The sequence below is a fragment of the Marmota monax genome, unplaced genomic scaffold (genome assembly GCF_021218885.2).
Source record: "Marmota monax isolate L192 unplaced genomic scaffold, Marmota_monax_Labrador192_F-V1.1 WCK01_AAM20220418_F8-fsc00217, whole genome shotgun sequence".
NCBI lineage: Eukaryota > Metazoa > Chordata > Mammalia > Rodentia > Sciuridae > Marmota > Marmota monax.
This window is the reverse complement of record NW_026692031.1, coordinates 1,565,934-1,584,952: the sequence shown is the minus strand read 5'-3', so window position 1 is coordinate 1,584,952 and position 19,019 is coordinate 1,565,934.

Genomic DNA, 19,019 nt, shown 5'->3' with positions numbered 1-19,019 from the left:
TTGTTGGTGGTGATGGAACTGTGGTTGATGCTCTCAATTCCCTGGGGTTGGTGGAATCTAACTTTTAGCTGTTAAATGCTTAATGCTTTGATTTCTATGGATTAGAGGAAGGGATGAACCCTACTCTCCAGTCCAGTACATTTGCAGCTGCATTAAATGTCCCCAAAGAGATGGGTCAAATTCACCAAGGAGAAAGGCAGAGAACCACAATTGTTTTCAGAAGTCCAAAGCCAGACACCCAATGCAGTAAAACCTATCTAGCCCACACTGGGGAGCCCACATGAGGGCTCACAATGGGAACCCCCACTGGGAAGTCTCCACTGGGAACCCACACTGGGGAGCCCATAGTGGAAGCTCACACTGGGGAATACACATTTGCTCACCACAGCAAAACAGATGATGGCCAAGCTCTTGTATTCAGTGCAGTGGGAGAAATGGTCAATTTGTCCCAGATCAGTTGGCTGGGGTCAGCAGTGGACTCATAGCTTGGTAATGGTGGCTTCACTAACAATAGGGTCAGACCTGGAGTATCACAGAAACTACAAAGACATAAACTATGCTTGTACAGAAGAAAATGAATAAGAATTAGGGACATAAATTCTACCAGAATAGAATAACAGAGTCAATATTCAAATTTTCCCCTTATAGAATATTTTCTACTCACCCTGCCCTCCGTAATGAAAAACAGCCCATTTGGGTCTAAATTGCACTATTTTCTGCCACACAGTCCTTGACTTCTGTTGTTAAGATTCATGATACTACCAGGCATGGTGGCACATGCCTGTAATCCCAGCAGCTCAGGAGGCTTAGGCAGGAAGATCGCGAGTTCAAAGCCAGCCTCAGCAAAAGCAAGGAACTAAGCAACTCAGTGAGACCTGTAAATAAAATACAAATAGGGCTGGAGATGTGGCTCAGTGGTTGAGTGCCCCCCGAGTACCAAAAAAAAAAAAAAAGATTCATGATATCTTTTGTGTTTCCTCTTAAATTATGTCCATCACTGGGGTTGGCTTATTTCAGAATGATCAACATTGTGCAAAGCTTTATTTGTACTTCTGAATGTGTCCTTGTGTCTTGAGAAGGACGTTTAATCATTAAGAAAATTCATGCACACACACACACATTTCTTCTTAAATATTAAAATCATTTTAAATGAAAATCTGCCTGGCATGTCAAATCTGAATGGAAAGATGGAGGAGGATTAGTCAAACTATATTTTTGATGTATCTTGTAAAAGTAAAAGCAAAACACTAAATGATGAATGGTTTAGCTGATAACAATGATATTTTGCTGATAGATTTTAAGTGTTTTTCTCATAGGACATTATACTGATAAATTTTTATTTGCATGTAATTAGTTGCAGTCACAAATTATAAAGCCAACCAAGTTTTTCTTTTCTTTCCTTTTTGAACGGGGGATGGACCTGTATAGCCCATGCCTAGCATGTTTCACACATGCTAGGCATGGACTATACCACTGGACCTCTGAGCCTCACCCCTTTCCTCCTAATAAGTAAACACATTACAAGAACGTGCCCATCCATCTATCATACCTTTTTCTTCTTCCTGCTCAAACTCTGTGATTTAGGTGATGAAGTTAAACAAAGAGTTCCATACTTACCATCTTAAAACTTGCTCACCGAAGAATATCATCTCTGTGGGGAACTGTTTGGCACACCTGTTCCCCTGAGGACATTGTGAAAAGCCAAATTTATAAAAGTCAAATAAGACTTCAAGGAGAAAGGAATCCCTGAACCCCTCACTCCCACCCTGATTTTCCAGAGACAAACTCTCTTAGGCATTTCTTCTGGTATTTGCCTGTCTGATTCCACCATGTTAAATCTTTCCATTGTGGATATTGTCTGCTGATGGAGTTTTTGCTCTCTCATACCAATTCACCTCCTGCCACCCTGAAGACACACTTTTCCTTTGTCCCCTCCCTTCCGATGTCCAGAGCATAAAAACATGGTTGTGTTGAACCAGTGGGCTCCCACCTGGTGAGAGCAAGGGAAAGCACCTCACACCCCCATCACCACCCTTTCAACTCACACTGCAATTTGCACCAACCTACTCCTTCATGTCTCCAGATGTTTTGTGCCATTTTTAGACTAGGCAAAGGATTCCAGTTACTCTGTCACCAAACAAATTCATTACTAAAATGTCTCCTCTGTATGGTAGTGAGAAGCTGCAACATTTCAAAAGCTATCTCCCTACTCCCAGGACAGCAAACCCGTGGTGGGAAAGGAACTCGGTCTGAGCCTTCATTTTTGGCTCCCTTGAGCCCTTTTCTATTTCCTGCTCATCTCTCACCAAGTAGGAGGAAAGATGTCTCCCCTGACATTGAAAGGTTATTACTCAGTTGGGAAGGGGGTGAATTGATGTATTAGGCTCTTACAGGACTAAAATATCTAAAACTGATTGACAGCTTCCCAAGCTTGGCAAGTGTTTTCTCTCTGTTTCCTCCAGTCTCCATGGATTTACTCACTGAAAATGACTGACTCAGCCTCTCGACCAAGTCAGTGCTCTCCTCCTGCCAGGTGCTCAGAGCTCCTTCCACCTATCTTAATGCTTTCAGCCTCTTCTGCTAAAATAACCTTCCTCCTGAGTGGGTCCCACTTGAAATCACCATTAAACTGGCTTTTTCCTGAGTGGCCCAAATCTAGGCCATAGGAAATATCCATTTAGGTTAAGAAAACATTTCAAACTTGGAAATTCGATTTAAAAAAAAAAAAGCAGGAAACATGTACTTTCCATGTTATGTGAGGCTCAGACCCTTTCAGGGATTATTATCAGAGAAAGTGGACCTGGGTCAGGGGACTGTTTGTTACTTTTGAAAAGTCCCAGATTTAACAAATTTGCCTATAGACTGATAGATTTCATTGTTGCTTAGAAGAGATGAAAGTTACTTTTGTCTGGAAGAGAAGGTAATGTCAACAGAGTTTATTGCCCTGTGGATCATTAGCCAACACCACAGTTGATTCTGCAATCTCATCCGCATGTTCGTTGGCCACTTCAGCTCCTTAAGTGTTCTTTGAGCCAACTCTAGCATCTCAGTCAATCCTTCATGGATGAATGAGTTGAATGACATCTTTGATGTTTGTTCACATGCACGTTTATATGGGAATAGAGCTTTGAAGTTTTGGAATACTTTACTCTATCACCTGACCTGCTCTGAGGATGTACCTATTTCCTACAAACTCACTTCTTTTCTCCCAGCTCCAGACCAATAAATGTCTGTAGATTATTATCCTGAAAACTCCAAGTCTCAGCCCCCCTCTGGCCAATTGTTTCTAGTCAGATCCCAGGAAGCCACTCAAAGCTCTCAGATCAGCCTCTTTACATCTTCTCTGAGACAATTTTAAGTAACCTCTTCCTTCTTTGATGGGAGGGGGAGGAATGTTCTATGCCTCCAAAGACATGTCACCAAAATTATTTCCATAGACAGTTTTGTGCCTTAACATTCAAGTTATCATCACATTATGTGGAATTTGTATTATTAGAGTTTTCAGAGTACAAAGACTTTGAAAGTGCTGTTCACAGTTAAGTAATTAATGATCTATATATAGTTATATTGAACTATTGTCTTTCTACATTGCTTTTGAGAAGTCCTGTGCCAAATTTACAAAATAAATTATCACTGCGATCACTTTTTTTCCCCTTTTCTCTGGAAGATTTTATGATGTAACTATTATTGTTAAATGTCTGAAATTTTATACTGTTCTGTACGAATCTTTTTTTTTTTTTAACATTTGTTCTGCATTTTTCAGTGGTACTTGTAAATCTGGAAACTCAAATGCATCTATTGTGGAATATTTTCTTTAATCTTTGTTTTCCATTCTTTTCTCTTTTTTTTTGTTTTTATATTTTGAAACCTTGTTTAATAGAATTCTTTAGGAGGGTTATGTAATATGATGACCTGTCTTTCTTTTTCCGTAACTATTTCTTTTGGCCCTGATTTCTGGTAGATTGCTTTAGCTTTATCTTGAGATCATTCAATTGTTTTTTTTTTAAATTTCTGCATTAAAAAAATATTTTTCAAATGTTTATAGACACACGTCCTTGCTTCATGAATCCAATCTGTTCTTATTATTTTGAGGATGTTCTTTAAAACGTTTTAAAAAATCATTTTGTTCTATTTCAAACCCAGTTTGATTGCTCCAAGTTTTCCCACCCGGGTCCCTTTTACTGCTCTAACTTCTTCAAATGTCCCGTGTTCCAGATTATTTCCTGCAGAGCATGGAAGTGCTGCAGCCACTGCTGAGCCCTTTGCAACCCTGAAGCCTGAATCAGCCTCCTTCCACATGAACCCCCCGTAGCTTCTCTCCATCAGCTGGGACACTGACCCTCTCTCTGATTTCTAACTTTGCAAACCTTTTCCAGGATGCCGTCTCCTGCCCTGGATTTCATCTCCGTGCAAATCTCTCCTTTTTTTTTTTAATCTGAACAGACTGAGAAGACAAGATGTTGGATTCAGAAGTCCATCATGCCATGTCCAGTCAGAGGCCAAGTCATCCTTGTGTCTTCTCAGGGCTTTCTCTGTTAGTTCCTTGAATTTTAGCTTCTTTGTGTTTTCATCTCAAAGAACAAACTCCTTAGATTCATATCAGATACAATGATAAATTGTATCTTACAATGATAAATTCTTAAAATACAGTAAGTAACAAAACTCCATGACTCTTCCCCTGCTTTGTCCATTTTCCTTTTTATAGAACTGAAAATGTATTTTAATTCTCAGGCATTAACATTGTTTTCCCTGCCAACCTGACTTGGTCGTGAGCTGGTGTTATCAGCACACTTTGTCAATCGCATCATCGACTCATAACTCCTTCCTCAGAACTGGCTGTAACATCTTCTGGAAAGAATTGGTCTTCCCACTTTCCTAAATCCCTTATGTCATATTGTGTCCCATGCTAAGATGTGGAGTCCAAAGATTTCTGTCTCTAACACAGTTTCTTTTTCCCATGCCTTTTTTTTAACTATTATTTCTTGTTATGATTCTGATCTAGAATATCTCCCCAAATGTCTTGTGTGTTCAGAGATGGGCTTTGGAAGGTGACTGTAGCATTAGGGCTTTGTCCTCGCCTGTGGCTTAATTCACAGATGACTGAATGAACTGCTGGGGAGGTAGGACCCAGCTGGAGGAAACAGGTCACTAGGGGTGTGTCCTGGAAGGGGCTATCTTTGGCTTGACCCCTTCTCTGCACCCCTCTCTCTCTGCTTCCAATCTGTCCTTCTACCATGATGTTTCTACCCTGGATTCAGCCAACCATGCACTGAGCCTCTGAAACTATCAGCCAAAATAAATCTCTCCTCCTCCAAGTTGTTCTTCTCAGGTATTTTAGCCACAACAACCAAAAGCTGACAGACACATTCCTGATTCATTAAAGGACCTGGGCTCTTCTTCTGTACCTGTGGGCAGGATTCAGTGTTTTCTGGAAGTTTCTGCTCCTTCTGCCCATTAAGTGGGCTTCCTTACTTTTTATTGGACTTTAGAGTGTTCTCCCACTACTCCCCTCAGAAGCTGTCCTTTGATCCCAGACTCAATGTGGCCCTCCGTGTTTTCATGTCCTCTTCCATTCCTCCTATACCCAACCTAGACCACCTACAGGGACAGTGACTGTGACCAAAGGGTCTCAGTTTTTATACATGCACATGCACCTGGGAATGTGTCATCTACTTCACTAAGTGTCCTGCCTCTGTGGATTCAGGAGAAGTGCTGGAAGGAAAACTTCTCCAAGCCAGTTATTTGAGACACTTCAACCCAATGATTTCTGAGCTAAGTTCCTTACCTGCCATGATTAGGGCAAGAATCCCGACATGCTGTACCCCGTACCTGCTTCAGTCTCAGAATCACAGGGAATGCAGCCTGAGGTACACAGACATCCAACCCCCCACCCCGCGTGAGTCCATGGACTGGCTTCCAGAGGGAACATCAGCCAGGACATTTGTTCTTTCAGATGCGGCCATGCATAGGACGCCCACCTGTGCGTTTCACATGCTGAATGAGATGACAGATCATATGCCGGGAAAGTGAATCTCATAGCATAGCAAGAAGCTGCAGGAGAAGCAAAACAGCCACTTAAAACAGTGGTATTTTTTTCACAAACACAGTTTATGAAGTCAACATAGATAAAACCATAGGAATCACTGACGAGCGGAGGACAAATTATGCTTCTGGCTAGTCTACAGATCTGCCACATTCATAGGACCGACTTGTCAAGTTAAAAACTCCCATGACATGTTCGCCTGCTCTGAGGACAAAGTCACATTAACAAATAGGTGGGGAGGTGCACATTCACTTTATTTTTTTCTGGTTCCAATATAAGAAAGGATTTTGATTCCTCAAATACTTCAGCCCCCCACTTAGCTTTTAATGAAATTACCTATCAGAGATTAATAGGGGCTTTGGAAAGTGATTAGAATTTAAAGGGAGCCATAAAATTCAAGAAAATGCAATAAGCTTCAGCATTGTAATTTTTAACATGCATTTTAAGAAATTGCATAACTCATTTGAGTGTTAGTTGTTTTCACCAACCGTTGAAGGATGCAAGCTGCGTTTCTCTTGGCCAGCGCGTGGACAGCACCCATCACCGCCTCAGGCAGAGGATGCCCATGTGATCACTGAGGTGTGAGGATTGGGGAAGGGTGTGGCGTGGTGCAGAGCTGAGCAGGTAGACAGAGGCTGCTCTCAATTAAATCAGCCACGTTTAGTAGCAGACAAGAGTCTGCCTGCCCAGGAGCCAGCAGTTACAGAGAGCGATTCAAGCTCCCTGTGAGTTTCCTGGCAAAGTCTTGGCCCCGTCTCTACCTCCTCTGTACCTGTTTTGAGCGCTTGCTTCTTTCCCATTAGACTCTCAACACCTGGGTACCAGAGGCTGTGTTTATTTCTTTCAATAATGAATTGAAGTCAATGAATATCCTGCACAAAGTAGAAGCTCAGAAATTCAGTTTGAGGATGAGAGACTTGCCCATTTGTCGTGATCATAACTGGCAGATGAAGCCCATATTGACCCCATGGGCTCCACCTGCCAGTTATGATCATGACGTGTTGAGAAAAGTAATTGCTTGATGTGAGAGAGGTCAGCGAGCGTGTCTGAGGTCAGGACACCAGTGGGCAGCATCGGGAAGTGGGGAGGACCGTGACTCAAGCTCCCAGAGGGAAGTAGGGACAGAGGAGAAAAAAACAGCACACGACACCATCTCACCATCTGTACCTAACACAGCTTGGCACCAGCAAAGCCCTGGCCCTTCCACTTGGCCACAGGTTCCCCATATTTTATAACTCTGTCATGAAAAAAAAAAATCTTGTGCAGACAGGTGAGCCCCCTTGAGCTGTATTGATCCAAAGGTGGTTTTCATAGATGGTTCCAGAATATCCAGCTCAAATATCCCGGAGACAGGTGCAAAAACGGAATGTTACTTTGTTGAATCCATTGTCCATTTAAATCGGGGCAAGGAAGACATTCACATTAGACTCAGTCTCAACAGGAAAAGAGTGGAATGGCCTTGACAATCCCTGCTTCACCTTTGGTTTTCTCAGGTTCTATCAACAAATGGCAGTTTGCGGATGCAAAATTCCCGGAAAAAATGTCATGGAATTTGTCGTGGGCTGGCTGTTGACAAAACACTGCAAGTGCAAATCTGAATGCAAAGAATGAAGAAAATACAAACTCATGAAATAAAATTTAGGAAGAGATAAATAATAACATCTTGTGTCTTATTAAAATGTGCTTCTATGAGGTTTGTGTGGAAGAACAGCTGCTGCTATAACTCAAACTTGCTTTGTGTTTCCATGCTGACTTATGAATTTCCTCTCTAGTTAAAAAGAAACTCCTTATAATCTTAGAGAAGCTTATAGTTGAAAAAAAATTTTAGGCACAGAAAGTGAAAATTCTGGAAGTATTCACACAATCAAAATTGGATGAGCTAAAAACCTAGAATGAGACAAATGATGGGCATTATTGAAATAATACCAAGACAGAATTGCTTCCATTACCAGGCTCTTCAGTTGATTTTTTAAACTGTGCTGTGTTTTAAATATTTGTGTTCTCTTAAATTCAAATGCTGGTAACCAAATCCCAAAGCATTGGTGTTGAGAGGTAAGGGCTTAGCGGGTGACTCGATCATAAGAGCAGAGCCCTCCTGAATGGGATTGACAGCCTTGGAGAAGAGGTACAGGGGACTTCAGTTGCACCTTCCATCACATGTGAACATAGCAACATGCCACCTCGTGCTGACGGTGAGTCTTTGCCAGTGAATCTGCTGCCCCTTGGTCCTGGTTTCCCAACCTCCAGAACTGTGAGCAAGACATTTCTACTGTTCATAAATAACCCACTGTAAGGTATCTTATTACAGTGACTTGAACAGACGACTACAGATATGTGTACCCACAAGAGGGGTGTTGTAACAAACATCTCAAAATGTGCAAGAAATTTCAGAATCAGGTAACAGGCAGAGAGTAAAAGAGTTTGGAGGTGTGGGGGGTTAGAGAAAGCTGAGCTTGTGTTATGGTTTAGATGTGAGGTGTCCCTCAAGAGCTCACTGTGAGGTGAAATGATTGGGCTGTAAGAGCTTTAACCTAATGAGTGCACTAATCCATGCGGTAACTGTAGGCAGGTAGGCCTTGACTAGAGGAGGCAGGCTGGGGGGGCTGCCTTTGGGGTATATATTTTGTCCTTGGTGAGGGGAGAAGTCGCTCTGATTCCTGGCACCATGTTCTGAGCTGCTTTACTCCGTCAGAATCTTCTGTTGTGATGTCCTTCCTCATCTTGGGCCCAGAGCTATGGAGCTGGCTGCCTATGGACTGAGACCTCTGAAACCGTGAGCCCTGAATGGACTCTTCCTCTTCTAAAATCGTTCTTATCATGTATTTCGGTCGCAGCAGCAAAAACAACTGGCGAAAATGTGTCGCCATGAGTGGACTGTAAACGGTGATGTATGAGGGCTCAGAAGGAGAAGAAGACCCTAGAGAAAAGGCCATTCTTCTCTGAGGTTACCTAAGAGGTCGTGATCAGGGTGCTGGCCGAAATGAGGACAGTAGAGATCATTCCGAGGAGGTCTCAGACAGAAGCAAGGACCATCACTGGCAAAGGAAGGAGAGGTTCTGCTTGTGACGAAGTTCTGGAGAACCTGGCTGCAATGTGCCTGTGTCCTGTGTTTGTGGAAGGGAGGAACTTCCAAGAGATGAAGTAGGATATTTGGTGGAAGAAATTCCTAAGCAAAGTGTGAAGGGTACAACATGGCTCCTCTTGACCGCCTATGGTAAAATGTGAGAAGAGGGGAACAAACTAAAGACAGGTTTATATAAAAAAGAAAGCAGAACTTACAGAATTGGAAAATTATCAGCCTGATCCTGTAGCAAAGAATACAACAGCAGTGTTGGGGAGGTAACTTGGTGGTAGAGGGCTTGCCCAGCCTGCATGAGGCATGGGGTTCAAGCCCCAGTACCAAGGGTTGTGGATAAAATAGTAGGTTCGGGAGAGAATACCAAGGCTGTAGCCAAGCAACTGTTTAATGAGATTAGTGCAGGTGGAAGGAAACTTATTAAGAAGATGGAAGAGTGACCCTGAAAAGCCTCTCTTGAGATTACTGGAGCTGCCCCACTCCTCACAGACCCACAATACCAAGGCCTAGGAGGGAGAACAATGTTAAAAAGGGGGCCTCGGTCACCCTCAGGGCCTCGGTCACCCTCAGGGCCTCAGTACTCTCTTTCTGATGATGTCCTAGGTCTCAGGCCCCACATTCTGCCACAGCACTTCAGCTATCCTAGCTGTGGCTCAGTGGGTCCAGGTGTGTATGGGTCACAGTGGCTGCCCCTCTACACAGCACGAGCAGAACCCTCAGGAGCACAGAGTTCAAGTTCACCTCCATGTGGATGTGGATTTCAGAGGGTGCCCAAAGAGCCTTGAGGACCAGGCAGAAACCTGCCCTAGGCTGGGGAAGGGGTGGAAAACCACAGAGTCCCTATGAAGACAATGCCCAGTGCAGTTCTCAGGGCAGGGACTGGCAGGGTCACAGGCATGTCACTCCAACATGGGGGAGCCTAAAAATGATAAAACTTTTGAGATCTTTTAAAAAGGTGTATCAGCTATGAAAATCCCCATACATGGGTGGAAGATACAACTGAGCACGTCTCAGAACAAATATGAAAAGAGATGACGGAAAAGATCAAAATTAGATAACCAATCCAGCAGCTCCAGACTATAAAGAAAGACTGAGAACTTCTGGAGGAGGAGCGAAGAAGTTCTATACAAAGACTCAAGAATTAGAATGGCATTGGCTAGCTGGAGACAATCACAGGAAACCCGAAGAGCAAGCGGCGTCTTCAAATTTAGGGGAAGTAAGGTCTAACCTAGAATTCCATGCCAATTCAAATGAGTGATAATAAATCAGGGAATAATCACAAAATGCAGGGGGAATTGACCATTCCATCTTCTATTTTTTTCAGAACCTACTGGAGAATGGATTCTTCCAAAACAATGTAGCAAACTGACATTTCTTGAGTGCTTAACTATGCATTTTCCAACCAATTCACAACTATTATATAATGAATCCCTACAACAGTAGAAGACATGTGTACACCTCCCAGTGTGTCTGCAGGCACTGAGGAAAGCAAAGGTAATTCAAAGATAGTGTAGTCAAGATATTGCCTTTGGGCTGGGTGCATAGCTCAGTGCTTGCCTAGCATGCCAAAGGCCCTGGGCTCAATCCCTAGTGTCACCAGAAAATTAGTTTTTTAAAATAAGAATAATAAAATAACACAAAAAATACATTGCCCTGCACTCCCCACCTCCCTTTGAAGCCCTTGGAAAACTATAAACAATGGTTGCAGCAGAAGTTGGGTCCAGAATCCTCTGGATACCAAAATCCACGGATGTTCAAGTCCCTTATATACAGTGGTATAGCTTTCACATGTAACCTGCACACATCCTCTAGTCCATTTAAAATCATCTCTGGATGATTACCTATAATACTAATACGAGGTAATGCTGTGTAGATAGTTGTTGTACTTGTTTATAGAATAATGATAAGAAAAAAATTAAACATATTTAGTAAAGATACAATTGTGTGATATGTGTGTGTAGTGTATATGTGGGGATTGAACCAGGGCCTTGTGCATGCTAGCCAAGCACTCTTAAATTCGAGCTACATCCCCAGCAATTTTTATTTTACTCTGGGATAGGGTCTTGCCAAGTTTCCCAGGTGGTCTTGAATATGTGATCCTCCTGCCTCAGCCTCCCAAGTAGCCGAGATTATAGGCGGGTACCACCATGCATAGCCAGATAGAGTTCAAAAAATATGTATATAAATATTTTCTGTCAGCGATGGTTGTTGTCAGAACTATGAACCCATGGACATGAAGGACAAACAAAAAGAATAACACGTATGGAAACCAAAGTTTATATTTTAAAAGAAGGAAGAGGCCGCACAGAGCCAATCCTGAAATGTGCTTGCCCACAGCCGCCATATCCAGGCTGAGGTCACTGAGGACCCTAAGAGAGAGAGCTGGCCAGCTTGGATCCCAAACAGGAGCACGTTTCCTTCTATGGAAGTGTTGCAGTCCTTGAGCCACATTGATGACCTTGGGTCCCTGAGACCGGGGAAAGGCCAGGCCAGAAGGGCTGGGGGAGTCATTGGAGGGGCTTTGCCTGTGCTCTTCTGTCGGTGGCAACATGGAGGGAGCGTTGCTGCAGCTGCCTTCTCTACTGGTGTTTAAGGTTCCTTGGTGTTTAGTCCCAGGTCCTTTCCCTTCTGTGTCTGAATCCTCTCCCCCACCCCCGCCCCAAGGTCCTTTTTCACACACATCTGCGTGGCTCGCAGCCCTGACTTCTCCTTGCGGTCCTGGGTGCTCCACGATCCACTTCACATCCTCACATAAAGAAGGACATTTATTTGACCTTTAATGGACTGCAAATTAAACTCTTCATTTTCCCTTACACACAGTTTCCTCCACTTGCACGTTTTTTAAGCGAGCAAGTTCAGAGCCATTTAGCTTCATATATATATATATATTTAGTTTTAGATGCACACAATGTCTTTGTTTTACATTTATGTGGTGCTGAGGATCGAACCCAGTGCCTCCTGATGCTAGGCGAGCGCTCCACCACTGAGCCACGACCCCACCATTTAGCTTCTTTCAGTAATTCCCCTGGAGTCCTGTAGGTTGTCCCTCAGGCCTTCGGACCTCCTCTTCCTCACCATCCATTACCACAAGACTTTGTTCTCTCTCCTACAACCACTTGAATATACACATCATAATTTATCGCTTCTCCTGGTGCTTCCAACTCTAACCGTTCTCTTTGTGTAAGGCAGAGAGAGTGATCTCCATAAGACACTCCCTGGCTCATATTTTCATTATGCTCACAACAAAATGAGACCCTTAACTGAGGCTCACAGAACCCTCCAAAAAGACTTGAAGATGCTCAACTTTGAGTCTTTGGTGTTAGAAAATATTTTGCTTGTGCATCTACAATTGAATATTTTTGGAGGATGGGTACCAGGGATTGAACTCAGGGGCACTCGACCACTGAGCCACATCCCAGCCTTACTTTGTATTTTAATCAGAGACAGGGTCTCACGAAGTTGCTTAGAGCCTTGCTTTTGCTGAGGCTGCTTTGAACTCATGATCCTCCTGTCTCAGCCTCCCAAGCCACTGGATACAATTGAATTTTGCTAATTGGGCTTGGAATATACATATGAGATCAAAACAATTTTCTCTAGGAATTGGAAGTATTACTGAATACCAAACAGATTTGCACAATGAAAAGCCTCATTGATTCAAACATTCAGGAAATTTCAATAAATATATAATATGTGCCAGAGTTTGGTTAGACTTTGTTGTTCATCATTAGCTAAAAAAAAAAGTAATATATATGTATATATATATATATATATATATATATATATATATATATATATATATATATTATCCCCACAGAACCTACATTGTAGTAGGGTAGACAGATGCTAGAAAAGAAATGATTAAAATTCTTACAGATTGGATTTCAACTTCCAGGAAGATGGAGTGTTTATAGTTTCCTATTCTTCCTGATGAGCACAACTAAAACTCTGGGCATCCTGTATAAAATAAACAAGAAATTTAGAGAGAGGGCGATAGGCAAGGGAAACCAGAACCCAACGAAAAGCTGGGTGGAGAATACAGCCCAGAGTGGGTACGGAAGAAACAAGAACATCAACAGGTGCAGACATAAAGATCTGCAAGAAAAGTCTGATTTTGGGGGCCCAAACATCAGAAAAGAGGCATCCTTTCAATAGAGAAAATCTTTAGCGAACAGCTGTCCTATTCCAGCTGAAGCCATTCCTCTTCCCAGCAGCACAAGCCCTGAAAGGGCTCAGACTCCCACCCTTGACAGGGAGAAGGTACCTGCCCCTCCCAGCAGGATAGTTGCAGCCTGATATCCCACTGCTCCCCAGAAGTAAGGCACCTGCACTTCCCCCAGATGACACTGGAGACCAAGTGGAGAACCTAACTTTCCATCCCAACCTGACAGTAATGAGGTGGAGACATTCCTTCACCTACCAGAATAACATTAGAAGAGGTTTGCTAAAATACCAAACGGAAGGAGGGTCCAGATTCTTGCTGTATGATACCTGATTTCAAATTAAAATCACTTTCAGGCTAAACATTAGAAAGATCTCCAACTAAAGAAGACAAAACCCAGATAGTACCGTTAAGAAGATGCAGGTGTTGGGATTATCTGAGGAGGACTTGTAAAGCAGCCATCATTAAAATGTTTCAATGAACAATTACAAAAACAAATGAAAACATAAAGTCAAGTAAAGAAATAGATGATATTAAGAAGCAGCCTATGAGCTGGGCACGGTGGCGCGTGCCTGTAATCCCCAGTGGCTTGGGAGGCTGAGGTAGGAGGATCGAGAGTTCAAAGCCAACTTCAATAAAAGTAAGACCCTGTTTCTAAATAAAATACAAAATAGGGCTGGGGATGTGGCTCATTGGTCTAGTGCCCCTGAGTTCAATCCCCAGTACCACCCCCCACCAAAAATAAGCAGCATATGAAAACTTTAGGACCAAAAATAAATAATAATCCAAATAAAACACCCAAAAGGAAAGAAAGAGGAAAGAAATAGCAAAATGTAAGATAAAATAATAGAATTTAGCCAATCTGAAAAACAAAGAAAATAGACTGTAAAAAATTTCAACTGAGCATCTGGGATATATGAAACTATTACTAAATATCTAACACTCATAAGTGTCCAGAAAAAGGAAATAAAATTGATGAGAATGAAAAGTATTTGAATAAATAATGGCTGAGGATTCCTTCAAATTTGGCAAAATCCATAAACCTCAATAAAACTGAAACAGAGTAAACCCAGAGAAATGCATGAGAGATATCATAATTGAACTTCTGATAACTAAAAACAAAGCAAAATTCTTAAGATAAAGTGAGGGGGCACAAACTACAAACAGGGAAAAACAATTCGTCAAAGTCCTCCTCATGAACACAGCAAAGGCCAGAAGCAGGACTGGTGACTCAGATTTCTGTTTTCAGTGAAAATATACTTCAGGAAGTAAGAGGGATCAAGATATTCTTAGATGAAGAAAAATGCAGTTAACTTGTTAATAGTTGAACAATCTTATATTATTAAATTATAACCATTAAATATGAAATCATTAATTTAAAATCCTGTGAACATTTAAATTTTTTCCATGCTAATGCTATTGGGAATAGTACCGCAATGAACATAGGCATGCTAATATTATCTCTTTGAGATACTGATTTTAATTCATTTGGGTAAATACTCTAATTTTGACTCTTTTGAGAAAATTTTGGATTGGATAATAATTTTCATTTTGTATTTTTTTCCCCACTGTAGCCTTCCTAACAGATGCAAGGTGATAGACATCACATTGTGGTTTTGATTTGTATTCCCCTGATGATTTGTGTCCTTGAATATTTACAATGGCCATTTTATTTTTTTATTTTTATTTTTTTTACAATGGCCATTTTATATCTTCTTTGGGGAATTGTGTATTCAAATCCTTAGCCAATTTTTAAATCAGGTTATTAGTTTTTCTTTTTTTTATTGTCATTGAGTTTAGGAGTTCCACTTGTATTCTGGAGACTAACTCCTCATCGGATATATGGTTTGCAAATATTTTATCCCATTCCCTAAATTACCCTTCCACTGTATTGAATTTACCTTTGCTATGCACAGCATTACTTTGATATAGTCTCAGTGATCTGCTTTGGGCTTTTATTTCCTGAGCTTTTGGTGTTATATACATGAAATCACGGTCAAGACCAAATGTTATAAAGCTTTTCCTCTGTTTTCTCTGGGAGTTCTGTGGTTTTAGATCTTACATGTAAGTCTTGGTTAGTTTTGTGTTTTTAATGTATACTGTAAAGAGAAGAGCTGATTTTATTCTTTTGCATCTGGATATATAATTTTCCTAACATCAGTTTTTGAAGAGGCTACCCTTTCCTTACATCCATCCATGGATAAATGGATTAGAAAAATATGGTGCATCCTCAAAAAGAAAAAAAAAATCTGCTACATATCACAATATGGATGGACCTGGAGTACATTAGGGTAAACAGAATGAGCTAGTCACAGAAGGACAAGTACCACCTGACTCATTTACATAAGGTATCTAGAATACACAGCTCACAGATACAAAGAATAGAATCATAGTTTCCAGGTCCTGGACAGAGGGAAGACAGGGGAGTGCCAATCAATGGATCTAAAATTTCAGTTATGTTAAATGAATAAGTTCGAGAGGTCTGTTTTACAACATTGTGCCTGTAAATAATAATGCTGGGGCTGGGTTTGTGGCTCAGTGGGAGAGCACATGCCTAGCACATGTGAGGCACTGGGTTTGAGTCTCAGCACCACATAAAAAATAAATAAATAAAATAAAGATGTTGTGTCCATCTACAACTTAAAAAATGCTTTTTTAAAAAAACAACACTGTATTGTGTACAGAAAAAAATCTTTTCAGAGGATAGTCTCATGTTAAGTGTTCCTATCACAATAAAACTGGAAAAGAATGTGAAACAAAATTCCAGGACCAAAGGGAGAATTCTGTTAAACATTTAAAAAATGATCATTAACACAGTAAAAGGGAACAACCTAGGGACCAAAGTAAAGTAATTATATTCCTTGCTAGTACGATTATATCAAAATGAATCCCACTATTATGCCAAACTATAATTTACTAATAACGCATTTTTAAAGAAAAATAATTAATACCAATTTTATAGAACTTTTTCTGAAAATAGAACAGGAAACTCTTCTTAGTTCCCTCTAAAATGTAAGCATTACTCTGTAACAAAATCAGACAAAGATACTACCAAAAAATAAATTTAGATCAACGTTCTCATTCCAGATATGCAATGATAAAAACTTCAATATTTGAATGTAAGTCAATGTCATCTACTATATTAACTGGCAAAAGAAAAAAATAATATAATCCTATCAACTTATTCAGATAAAGCAATTGAAAAACTTTAAATTTATTCATGACAAAACCTCTCAGCAAACTACGGAATTTAATAAAGATCAACAAAAAACCTACATTTAATATAATACTTTATGGCGAAAACACAATGATTTCTCTATTTCTTTTCCATAATAATCAGATACAAGATAGGAATGAAGTTCTAGTCATTGCCACAAAGCAATATTAGAACATCAAAACAGCACATATCCTAGAAAAAAAAAAAAAGAAAAAAGAAAACTCCCTTTTGCAGACAGCATAATGATGTACATAGAAGTTTATAAAGAATCCACAAAAAAACCAAACAGAGACCATCCACACCAGCCCTTGTGGAACCCACCCTCTCAGTAGGCCATTCACCCCTCCCCCAGAAGGGCAGACACCAGCCAGAGCCTAGCCTCTGGGGCAGGACCGACTCTTCCGCCCAGAAGCCTACCATAGGAGGTCAAGTCCAGCGCCCAGATCACCCACGCCAACTTGCCCAGGACCCACATCCAGGATGCAGTAGCATTCATTGAGGGACACCAGCAGGGTCTGGAAGCCCAACATATAGACAATCTGCACGGGTACTACAAGAAGAGAGGGAAGAGACTGTAATATCTCAGATCCACACTGCAAGAAAGGAAGACACATAGACAACATGAAAAAACAAGGGAAGAAGGTGCTCCAAACAAACCAGGGCACTGTAATAACAGAACCCATGGACAGTGACGTTGATGAGATGTCAGAGAAGGAGTTCAGAAGGTTCCTAATTAAAATGATCTGTGAATTAAAGAATGACCTAAATGAGCAAAACAGGCAAAAATTGACCACTCCAACAATGAGATAAGAGAGCAAATACAGGTAGCAAAAGATTACTTCAAGAGAGAGATAGAGACCCTGAAAAAAAAAAAAAAAAACAACAGTAAGAAATTTTTAAAATGAAGGATACAATAAATCAAACAAAATACTCAATAGAAAAACAAAACCAAACAGTTCACTACAACAAAGGACCCCAGCAATTTCACAAAGTGCAAGAGCTATATGCAACAGCAGCATACAAGCAATGAACACTTAGAAACTGAAATTAATGTCACAAGATGCTAAAACTATATGCAAGATTAGTGTATAAATCAGAAACTCTTAGAAACTGAGATTGAAAACAAAATAGCAAGTAGAATTATTAAATGTGAAAATTTAAAAATAAAATATGTATATGCACATCTAATAAAATGCATAGAATCTGAATGTCAAAACTATGGAACGCAGATGAAAGAAATCAGAGATTTAAATAAATGCAAAGACCTTCTCTATTCATGGACTAGAATATTTAAATTCCATAAATATGTCGATTCTATCAAAATTAATATGTAGATTAAACACATTTACTTTTAAAATCACAGAAATATATGTTTTCAGATATGGGCAAAATTATTCTTAAAGTTACATGGAAAAGTAAAGAAATTATAAGAGCCAAAGAAGGAAAGTAATACATGAGGAATCAGTCTACCCAATCTCAAGACTTACTGTGTATCCTTCTTAACTGAGGTGTGCAGTATAAATGGAGAAAGATTCTAGAGGTCTCCAGGGCTGTGGGGAGATCCAGAACAGAGTAACTCAGGTAAGACCAACTTATTTTTGACAACCTTGAAAAGATAATTAAATGGAGTAAGGATAGTATTTTTAACAAATGTGTTGGACCAATTGGCTGAAATAAGGGGTAAAAAAGAAAAAAATCAAACTTGATACAACTCACAGCTTATATGAAGGCAAACTCAAAATTGATTCTGGATTTAAAGAATTAGTTGCTGAACCATTTAAACCAAACATATCATCAGGCACACAGTAGTACAAACAGCAACAATGGAAACCGGTGATGAACCCAGATACTGGTGTGTTTTTGAAGAAACAGCATCCTTCATAGTTGCAGGTGAGAAGGTAAATGGTACAGAGGTCCTAGAAGACAGTTTGGTAGTGTCTTCAAAAAACTAAACATGCAACTAATCATAAACCCAGCTCTCACACTCTTAGGGTAATTCATGTCAGAGAATAAAAAACATGAACACTTGAAAAGATTTTGCACGTTTATCCTAAGCAATTTTATTTTCACTAATCCAAACTCAGAACAATCACAATAAGAGAATGAATAACCAAATTGACAGTCATTTGTACAGTTTGGAATACTATTGAGCACTAAAAAGAACAAACCAGTAATTCACATGCACCTTGAATAGAATTCAAGAAGCCTATGCCAAGGAAAAAGCACCCATCTCAAAAGGTCACACTTGTGTGATTTCAATTATTTATCACCTGTAGATAACAAAATTGTGGACATGGAGAAAAGATCCCTGCTTGCCAGGTGTGGGGAGTGGTGGGAGAGAAGGGGATGAATGTATCATGTAATATAAACCAGTAGCATGAAGGAGGTTTTTGTGGTGATGTCATTGTTTGTAACTTGAGCACACATGAACCTACACATGTGATAAAAGGATATAGAACTACATATATGTATTGAATGTTAGTCAAATGCCTTGTTCAGATACTGAATTATTATTATGTAAGAC